Source organism: Sorex fumeus, unplaced genomic scaffold (assembly GCF_029834395.1).
Source record: "Sorex fumeus unplaced genomic scaffold, SorFum_2.1 ptg000063l, whole genome shotgun sequence".
NCBI lineage: Eukaryota > Metazoa > Chordata > Mammalia > Eulipotyphla > Soricidae > Sorex > Sorex fumeus.
This window is the reverse complement of record NW_026606120.1, coordinates 16,040,669-16,051,942: the sequence shown is the minus strand read 5'-3', so window position 1 is coordinate 16,051,942 and position 11,274 is coordinate 16,040,669. Positions and strand designations below refer to the sequence as shown.

General features: G+C 47.7%; 1 pseudogene; it reads right to left on the bottom strand.

Annotated features, from left to right (window-relative positions):
* Positions 1-546: 546 nt before the first annotated feature.
* The window catches only part of LOC130036154 (NUT family member 2G-like), a 75,167-nt pseudogene continuing 64,439 nt past the window's right edge, over positions 547-11,274 (bottom strand).

Genomic DNA, 11,274 nt, shown 5'->3' with positions numbered 1-11,274 from the left:
AAAATAACTTGTTTTTCAAGGAACAGGTCTAGATAAGCTTTTTCAGATCCGCTTTATAGGAGCCTGCACTGCAAAATAGCTGGTATTTCAGCCCCTGAGCAAGGAATTCAGATACAGGTACTCAAGGGTGGGGGTCAGACCAGATAACCGGATGTCTCTCAGAAGATCCATGTTGCAAGACCCAGGACTGCCTTAAAAACCTGTCAGTTCCTAAGCACTGATGCAAAATGCTGATCTTTAAACTATAGGCTAAGAAGTGATGTACCCTTAATTGTATTGGTTAAGAAAGCACATGTTGTTACAAGTCTATTGTCTATGAAATGCGCGGGCTTTGCTGTAATGGCCAGTGAAGGCCTATGTAAGATCCCCTTTGAAGAAGTTCTGGGTCTTGCCTCACCTAACTGACCTGCATGTCTGTGTAGGCGGCTTGACCCTGGCTAGCCAGTCTTACAATAAACCTTGCTTGCTGTTTGCAGTCTCTGGAGTCTCTTTGTCGTTAAAGGGAGATCACGATCCGCTCCCTAACACCCACTCCTCTTTCTTTCTCTAGATTCCCACACTCTGACCATCTGCGGCCTCGTAGCTATCTGTGGACTCTTTCACTGAAAACAGCTTTACTTGGTACACCTACACCAGCACATCCACAGCTCAAACGTTAACTACAGAATCATATTCCATGTGCAGAAGGGCTGCATCTGGCAATGCCTTCAATGGTTGATGAACACTGAGCTTCTTTCTACTCCCTGGTACTAGCTAACAGCAGATATGCAGATTTTAAGTGAGTTTCTCAAAGAATTTTATTGAGAACGCAAGCCTGGGAAAAACCCTCTCACTGCTGGCAGAGAATCCCAAATTTGGGATTCTGGAGTAGAGATTTTATGCACTGTGTAATGCAACCCGAGTGCGAAGGTTCTGATAACTGTATTAGGGATTCAATGAGTTGTGTTATCCAGAGAACATGTGTCCTGTCTTGGTGCTTTCTTTACACTAAGACAAACAGCAAAGTCCTTAATCTTTCCTTGTCTGTCCTGTCTTGTTTTCTGGAACTGAGCATGGGTGTCCTGGACCTGCAGTTTTCTGTATCCCTGATAGTTTAGGATATACAGTGCCTTTGGTGGTCTGTTATTTTCTGCCTATTTGGAGAGAGTTCAAAATCACAGGCGGTTCCTGTCAGGAATGGGTGGGTTTTTTTTGGTACCCAGAATTATTTTTTAAAATAAAGGGTGTTGGGAGGATCCTCCCAGGATGGGAGAAGCATGCTGAAAGTAGACTATAGACTGAACATGATTGCCACTCAATGCTTCTTTTGCAAATCACAGCACCTGAAAAGAGAGAGAGAACAAAAGGGAATGCCCTGCCACAGAGGCAGGGTGAGATGGGGGGGATGGGGGGTGGGAGGGATACTGTGATCTGTGGTGGTGGGAAATGGGCACTGGTGGAGGGATGGGTATTTGATCGTTGTATAATTGAAACCCAAGCACAAAAATTTGTAAGTCTACAACTATACCTCATGGTGTCTCACTAATAAAAATTTTTTAAAAAGTTACTTAAAAATAAAATAAAATAAAATTATTTTTTAAATTTTATTTTCACAACGTTGTTCACAATAATGGATTACACTTAATGTTTTAATCCCACCACCATTACACCATCCCCTCACCATTATTTCTAAGTTTACCACCACCACCACTCAAGCCTGCCCTACAGACAGACACTTTATTTTGTATTGCTTATTATGAATAGCATGAGAAGTCACATGGCCACAAAAGTGGCTGCACGCTCCTAGAATTCTAAAATTTTAAATAATTAGGTTTTGAAGAAATCTCTGCAGCGAGCTGCTCGGTTCTGAGATTCATTTTTGAGTCTCTGGGTCAAGGCCGTTACTGTGCTTAAATGGCACCTGGAGGCAGTTCATGGGCATGACATAGAGGTGGGGAGATGGGAAGGAGCAGCTGTCCCTGATCCCTTGAGGACTAGAGTTAGCAGTCACTGGTCTCACATACCTGGGTTTTCCATTGGGCTATGGAATTCGTAGGGGGCAGGTGGAGGGACAACACCTGCCCCTGTCTGAGGCACCCCGGTGAAATCGGCCTGGTGCAAGATCTGGAGACATCTCTTCAGCGAGCTGCTCAGTTCTGAGATTCATTTCTTGTCGGGAATGTTGAAGGGTAACACTTTAGGCTCCTCCCCAGCACCAGTAGCTTCTGGTGTGAAGTGGCTCAACCTGGCTACATGCCTGATCATGTATTTGGTCCCTAGAAACAAGAGCAGTTCCCTGGGCACCATACCAGCTTTGTTCTACTCTCTCTAAGACTGTGATCAGTGCGGTGGAAATGAAGTATGTCCAGACTCTGCGGCACAGATGAAATAAGGTGGTCAGACCTTTCTACTGCTCCTGCATGCTCCTTACTGGGCACGCAAAGTCCAGCATCCAGATATCAGAGCAGACCAGCTGCCCTGCAGGGGACCTAGACACAGCAGCGAAGCCTGTGCTCACTCCCATAGACTGGCCCATAACCTCCAGGTTGTTCCTGTTGGCGAGTCTCCTTGCCATCTGGCCCCACCACAGCAAGGGCTGGGAGTTTAAACACTGGCACGTCTGGAGAAAGCTCTGCTCTCCACCAGGGAGCACTGAGGAAGCCCCATTGTCACAGTCAGGGAGCCGAGGGATTCCTGGGCTCACCCCTTCATGGAGCATACCGTAGAGGGGCAGCCAGTCTGTGGAGCTGAGTTGGATGGAGGAGGCTCTGAGGTGGTGGCACTAATAAAGGACCTGAAAAAGTTGGAACAAGCATCTGGAAAGCCCTGGGGAACTGGCGTTTAGTTGTTAGAGCACGGGTGGCAGCTGGCTGAGACCAGCTCTTCATTCCTCTGAAGTGGGAGGGGGTCGGGGGTAGGGAAGGGTCTAGCTGGGGCTTGGGAGGTATTAACACAGTCTGCTCCCAAGAAAAGGCACACCTCAAAGTCCCTGGAGAGGGGGCCATGTTTTATCTGAAAAGGATAAAGACTGAGGGATGCATTTTCATGTGATAGGTGGGGAACAAAGGTCCCAGTATCTGGCCTTGAGGATCCTTGAGCCCCAGAATAGTCTTGCTGTTTGTGTTACGTTCTTGGGACTGGGTTGGGTCAGACAAAAGCCATCCCAGTGCACATGCAGGCACACCTGTCACCTGTCTGTCAAACTCTTGCAGGTGTTCCTTGCACTGTTGGTGATTCAGCAGGCTTTGGCGCCCACCTTGCCCAGGTCCTGTGTTCCCTATATGTGTTGTCTCCAAAAGGGCCACCTGGGATAGGCTCCGGAAATGGCAGCAGCCTCTGCAGTTGCCAAAGGGCCATGTTCCACACCCCACTGTTGGAACAGTCCTGGTGAGGGTCCAAACTGCATGTCCAGTTGTGGGCTGGGTAAGGGCTCGGGCACTGGATCATGGAAGGGAAATCAAAAAGCTCACCAGAGCTAGGTGAGAAGAGTTTCCGCAAACCTGCGTAGGCAGGTCCAAGCTGTGCAGAGGCTAGGGACTTATATGAGCAGATGGTCCACAGCTCTGGGCCAGAGGTGAGCTCCTGGCCAACCCTTACTTGATGGGGCAGGATCAAACCCAGGTTCTAGTAGAAACCTGATATGTGGTTGACTCTAGTTATGGCCAGCCAGGTAGAGCCCAGTGTTTATCCAGCCTTCTACAGAGGGGATTCGGTGTGGCCCCAAGAGGAGGTAATGTGTGCCCTGTGGCCAGTTGTGCACTCCTGTCCTTTCTGCAAGTGGGCAGGCTGGGTTCTGGTGAGGGACCTGTACTCAATGCTGCCCAGCAGACACAGGGACTGGATACATGCCAACTGGTGGCTGCCTGCCAGGCTGCTGCATGCTGACTCCAGAGCTCTATGGGTGGTAAATTGGACTTAGTTTGACCCCTCCACCCTGGAGAAGGAAGCAGTGCTATGGGCTTCAAAGGTGTTTCCAATGATCAGACCCATTGACAAGGACAGCGGAAACAAAAATACACAAATGGGACTTCATAAAATTAAAAAGCTTCTGCCTAGCTAAAAACATGGTCTACAACTAAAGGACACCAGACTGCATGGGGGATAATATTCACGTGCAACACATCAAGTAAATATTAATATCCAAGATCTATAGCGCCCCCCAAATTCACAAACCCTATTAAAACATTCTGAGAGAAAAGAAATTGACACATCTCTAAAGTAGACTGATGACCATGAAATAACACATGAAAAAGGGTTCATTATCACTTATCACTGGTCTCTGCTGGGCTGGAGCGGTAGCACAAAACGGGTAGGGCATTTGCCTTGCACACGGCTGATCCGAGTTCGATTGCTTCACTCTTCTCGGAGAGCCCGGCAAGCTACCGAGAGTATCTCGCCCGCACGGCAGAGCCTGGCAAGCTACCGGTGACGTATTGGATATGCCAAACACAGTAACAACAAAGTCTCCAATGGAAACGTTACTGGGCCCGCTCAAGCAAATCGATGAACAACGGGAGGACTGTGACTGTGACTGTGACGGCTGATCCAGGTTTGATTCCTCCGGAGAGCCTGGCAAGCTATGGAGAGTATCTCTTCCTCATGGCAGAGCCTGACAAGCTACCCGTGGCATATTCGATATGCCAAAAACAGTAACAAGTCTCACAATAGAGACATTACTGGTGCCCGCTCGAGCAAATTGATGAACAACGGGAGGACAGTGCTACAGTGCTATCACTTACTCTCAGGGAAATCCAAATCAAGATGATAATGAGATAATAATATCACACAAACGGAATGGCACCTATCAGAAAAAAAAAAAAACAGGGCATAATCTGTGCTGTTGTTGGGATGTGGTGGAAAAGGAATCCTTACCTGCTGTTGGTGGGAATGTTGCCTGGCTTAGCTCCTGTGGAAAACGGTTTGGAGGTTTCTCAGAAAAGTAAGAACAAAGCTGCCATATGATCCAGAAATGCTGCATTTTGCTATTACCCCCAAGACACAAAAACATTCATTCAAAAGAACAAATGCACACCATTATTCATTGCAATACTCAACACAATAGGTAGACACGGAACCAACTTAGGTATCCAACATGAGATGAGCAATTAATGAGAGTATGATATGCAAACACAATACAATACAATGCAACTATAACGAAAGGTGAAGTCATGCAGTTTGCCACAACTCGAATGGAACTGAAGTGAGTCAGAAGTAGGACAAATGCCACAGATAAATGTCACTTGTCTGTGGTATATAGAAGAACAGGGTAAAGAATGCAAGGTAACAAAGGGGATATGCCTAGATGACACTTGGCCCTTGATTACACAAATAAGAAATAAATGGAAGGAAAGAAACTGAGGGGAGTGAGAAGAAAAGAATGGAGGGGCGTAACAAGTGTAGGGAGCACGTACAGTAGTATAGAGGTGAGGTTTATCTGCATATCTGTATTATACAGCTAACAACACTCTAAGCATAAGACTCATACTACAACAACCAAGTTAAAAAAAATATGCCTGTCCAGGGGTATGGTGCTGCCATCAGTCAACCTGCATCTGCGGGGAGAGTGCATCAGCAGCCTGATGGTGACTTTAGGCTTCCTGATACCCCAAAATTGCCTCTGTGCCTTTGACTGGACCCCAACAATGTGGGACCAAATTTGCCAAAAAATTAAATGACCAAAAGTTAAGTATGTGGGAGCCATGCCCACAAGTCACCTCTAGCTCAGCTATACAAGCTCATTGACCTTACTTCAGAGACCCATAAATAACTCTAGAAAGAAATCAAAAGCCACAATTAATCTCAGACCCACTCATGGCTGAACAGATAGGGGTAAATCATGTTAGCCTGAAGCACCCCCAAGCAGAGCCCCCAGCAGCTGCTTGCTTGGAAGCAATCCAAAATAGCCACCATACCCCTGACCTGACTTCACCATCTCAGGATGGACCTCACAAAGATAAAATCTGCTGAAAATTCTGGTATGTAGGTTTTCTGATGGAAATCTCCAGGCTTTCTCATAGTTGGGATGGGTTACCTCCCCCCACTTCCCAATACACATGGAAGCACCAGCATTCACCCCCCACGAACCAACTCCAGTGCCACCATGTCAGCTCTACTACAGACTTTACTTAAGAGACCCATAAATAAATCTCGAAAGATATCAAAAGTTGCAGTTAATCTCGGACCCAAACTTGGCTGAACAGACCAGGATCGCCACCATACCCCTGGCTTGACTAAACCATCTCAGAATGAACCTCACCAAGACAGAACCTGCTGAAAATTAGGGTATGCGGGTTTTGTGACTGAAATCGCCAGACTTTCTCAGTGTCTGGATGGGCTACCTGCCTCCACTTCCCTGTACTTCTGGAAGCCTCAGCAGTCACATCCACACCCCAAAGCTGCCACACAGTTGAAAAGATACTCCAGCCTTACTGAGTCAATAAAAATACTGAATTCCCTGAACAAACACCATGACCTCTGAGTACCTGTATTGCAAATCATAACACACAGAAGGAAAAGGAGAAAGAGAGCAAGAAGAAAAGTGCCTCCCATAGAGGGAGCTGGTGATGAGGGATGGGGCATTGGAGGGTGGTGGGAAGGAAACAGGGGACACTGGTGGTGGGAAATGTACACTGGTGGAGGGATGGGTGTTGGATCATTGTATGACTGAAATTCAATTATGAACAGATTTGTAATGGTCTATCTCATGGACATTCAATTAAAAAAATTTTAAAAAGTAATGTGGAGTTCATGCCAATTCAATCAGCTTAATTAATGGCTGAATAAATAGCAGTACTCTTACATGAAAAAATGATAATAATAAAATGTGCCTGTCAAGGAGACAGGCTGGGGGATGGAAGGAATCTTAGGGAAACTGGTGGAGGGAAGTCAACACCAGTGGTGAGATTGTATGGAACATTGTATACCTCAAAGTCAACTATGAATAACTACGTAAGTAACAGCGCCTTAATGCTTAACAAACTTTTTCTAAATTTAAAAAGGAAAGATAACTGTAAGCCTGAGAGGATCAATGAACAAATATGATTTCATCATCATGGGGAATGAGCAGCTACCGCCAAACATCACCCTTAAAGTAGTGCCAGAAGGTTCCATACTTCTCTCACCACACTCAGTGATTCATCATCCGAGGATGCCTAAGGACCACACACCTGTTTTTCTGAAGGGGGAGAAAGAGAGAGACACATGGAGTTGATGGAGCCCCATGAGTGGAGCCATAGCTGTCAGCTGACCTGGCTGGGGAAGGTAGAACTTCACCCCCCCACCCCCAGTGAACTCCACAGAGAGAGGGTAGGTTTGTGCCAACTATCAAGACGGGCCACTGGACACAGACACTTGGCTCTGGACACTTGGCTGTGGCAGGTGTGTTCTTTCCCCCACTGCCCTCCCCTCTTCCCTGGGGATTTAGAGTCTGAGGTCAGAGGGAAACCCAGATGCTGTCCACCGACACCATAGACAGGGGCTGAGATGGGGAGAATTGTGAACTCTGTGCTCAGGTTTGCCCTCCCTGCCCAGGGCTGTGGGTGGCTAGGGGAAGTTGTCTCTGGCTTGCCTTTCCCCTCCTCCAAGCAGGACCCAAAAGAAACCCAGAAGTAAGGTCACAGCGACACCTTCTGGTATTGGAAAAAGAGGCGATTTAGAAATCACAAGCTGGCAAGGCTTCAAGAGAATGAACCTAGAGGAAACACATTCTTGTCAGTGCATATGAAACGTTGTTTCAAATAGGTTCAAATCAATCTTAGATCTCTACAAAAGTATCAATAATAATATAAACATTTAAGTGAACTTAAGCATCTTTTCCCATTACAAAGCTATGAAGGGAAAAAAAATCAACCCAAAAGCAAACAGTAAGAATCACACTATACAGAAGCAGAACAAGATTCTTCTGAATAGCTCTTGAAACAATGAGGAAATAAATAAGATATATGAACATTAACAAGAGACAAAGTAAAAATAAACTAGGACATGCAGCAAAGAAAGTGATGGGAATGAGGGAAGATCAAAGCAATACAGGCCTACCTTTAAAAAAAGAAAAGAAAAAGTAAGAAAGTCTCAAATAATCAATTTGAGCTCACATGTGAAGAAGATGGAGATGGAAAGAAAAAATTAGCAGAAGGAAATGATAGGACCTTGATTATAAATAAACAAAAATTAAAATGACATAGGAGCCCAAATTATTTGAATCTCATTCCTAAAGTGTCTGGTGGGTGTGATGCAGAAAGAAATTCGATCTCAGGCATTCTTCTTTTTCTAGGAACTCATAAATGACAAAGCAAGGGCCTTTGACTGTGAATTTCTGAGATATTCTCTCTTTACTTTTTTTGCTATTTTTTTCGCTTCCCTTTTGGTTTTTGGAACACACCCAGTGGTGCTCAGGGCCTGCTCTAGGTTCTGTGCTCAGAAATCATTCCTGGCAGTGCTCAGAGGACCATAAATGTTTCCTGGATCAAAGCAGGATTTAGTCACATGCAAGCCTTTACCCCTGTACCTAGCTCTGGTTCTTCTTTGCTTTTTTCTTTTTTCCTTTTTTTTTTTTTTGTTGGGTCACAGCCAGCGATGCACAGGGTTTACTCCTGGCTCATGCACTCAGGAATTACTCCTGGCGGTACTCAGAGAACCACATGGAATGCTGGGAATTGAACCCGGGTCAGCCACGTGTAAGGCAAACGCCCTACCCGCTGTGCTATTGCTCCAGCCCCACTTTTTTGAGTTTTAACATAGGTTTCGGCAGAGAAGATGAAAGACAGGGTCTTTCTGACATCAGCTGCCTCTGATCTCTCCTGTAGATTCATCTGACAGAAGAGACATTTCACAGCAGAGGAAAATGTGAATTTCATTTTCTTGTGTCTTGTTCTCTAGTGTTATAATGGGTTTCAGGGAGCTGAGAGCTCAGATGAACACAGTTAGGACATGAAGTAAAGAACAGAAACATCACTGACCACACACGACAAGGAATAGGCTTTGCGACAGAAAATCAACAACAAATTGGAAAAATCTCCAAATCAGCATATATATTATTGTAGATTTCAAAAGTGGAGGAAAAAAATACTACTGTAAGCCAAGAAAACCAGGAGGAAGAATCTAATTTCCAGACTTAGCAATTTATAAGAAATTTCTCCCAATCCTAGACTCATAAACAGAAAAACAAAATCAGTTTTGACACAGGTGCGAAAGTAAAATTCTTAGCGATGATAGAAAACACCAGATTAATAAGCTTAAAAATGAATAAACTGAACATCAATATTTAAATCTCATATTTTGAGTAAGACGGTTTTCATGGCAAGTGATCACCACACCACAGTTTTCCATCTTTACAACTTCGTCTTATTGAGAATGATATTCTCCAAACGGGACTATACATGCTATGAAGATGAAATGTTATAGAAATGACTACTCACTAAATGACTAAGCAAAATCCACTTGACATCCTGTGATAGAATCAATGTTTTTTATACTGGATGTTAGTATTTGTTACAACGGATTATACAATTTTCCCTGATGATTCACTCACTGAGGATCTTTCAGATTATTTCCAATGAAAGTCATTACTAAAAAATCCTAAATTATACTGAAAATTATGGAATTGTCCCTTCTAATGGGTGAATTTTATGCCATGAATTCTATCTCAGTTGAACTCTGTAACAAGCTGAGAAGCGTATCCCTTATCTAGCGGTGTGGCTTGCCCTTCCTGGGTTGAAGCATCCCCGCACAATCCTGCCTCCCTGGGTCCCTCCTCTCGGCTCGCTCCTGGGGTCTCGCTCCTGGGGTCTCCCGTTCTGCTCCAACGTTCTCATCTCAGGATGGATCCATCCCGCAGCTCCAGCTGCGCCTGAGGCCCCTACTCAACTCTGAGCTCGACCTCTCCAGCCCAGATCTCTTCCAAAAGCCACCTGGAGTCCCTAGGTCCCTCCCTTGAGTGAGCAGAAGCACTCAGCTGCTCCGTGGACCCTGCTCCAACTCTCCAGGGCCTGACCTGGTCAGAGTGGGGCCAAGGTGGGGTGTGAGAGCTCGGGTCCGAGGGGATTAGAGCGGGGTCAGGGCGGGGCCAGGGCGGGGACAGCGCAGGGGCAGGTCCAAGGTCAAGGAGGGCTCAGGAGAGAGCTGTGTCCAAGGAGGAGGATGGGATTAGAGAGGTCAGGTGTGTCTTAGGGTCAGGGGGCAGTGTCAGGGTGGGGTCAGAGGACAGAGGGGCGGGGCCACGCTGTCCCTGGGCTCTGAACCGGGAAGACCCTGGCAGGAAGTCCCGCCCCCAAAGCCCGAGGGCCCAGGAGGTGCCTGGGGCGCCCTGGGCGCAGGTGAGCGGATGGCCTTGGGCAGGGGACAGCCGGAGTGGACTGGCCCAGCCTGTTTTTCCCTCTCGGTGTTCCCCAGTCTTCGTGCGGGCAGCCAGCCACTGCGTCCACGCGGTTGGGGCACCCGGCCCGCCCTGTCCAGGCCCCACGGCCCACCACCGCCCCTCCCGAGACAGCGGGGAGGTGGAGGCGGGATACTAGGACAGCCCCGCACACAAAGCTGGTGTCTGGGCCCGGGGTGGGAGTGGGGTGGGGGGCGCTGTGGGCATGGGGTCGCCGGGATGCGGCTGGAACCAGCTGTGGCCACCACATCCCTTCCGCGTCGTCCCACGGGGCTTGCTCACGCGCGCTCTGCTGTCCAGGATCCTGCTGCCCAGGCAGCGGGCAGGGACATCAGACACCAAGCTGCCCTGTGGCTCTGGGGCTGGTTGAGCCCTGCTCCTGGCTTTCCCACCGAGAAGTGGTCAAGGGTCTACCGGAGAGGAAACGGGGACCTCCCTGTCTCCCGCACGGCATCGGGCTGGTCTCCACAGTGTGCGGGAAGCCCAGGGGCGTAGGGATGATCACTGGTGGCCAGGAGGCCGTGGAGGGCCAGTGGCCATGGCTGGCCAGCCTGCAGTACCGGGGCAGTCATCCCTGTGGAGCTGTGCTCATTGATTCCCTCTGGGTGTTCTCTACCGCCCACTGCTTTCCAAAGTGAGTTGTTTCTTGGGTCCTTGCAGCTTGGCTGGCAGGGGAGAGGGTTAAAAGATTAGAGCCCCCGCATCCTCAAGGCTGGGTGCTGGGACAATCTGTGTCCTTCTAGTCCAAGTCTTTCTGCCTGTGACCTGTCCTCTCCTGTATTGTCCTCACTCCTCACCTGACTTTGCTCATCTTCCATCCTCATCCCTGTGCCTTCCCCCGACACAGGTATGCCCCCGAGATGGCAGTGTTCATCCTGCCTCCCAGGTGCAATGAGAGCTGGCTCTTTGTCACCTCACACCAGGGC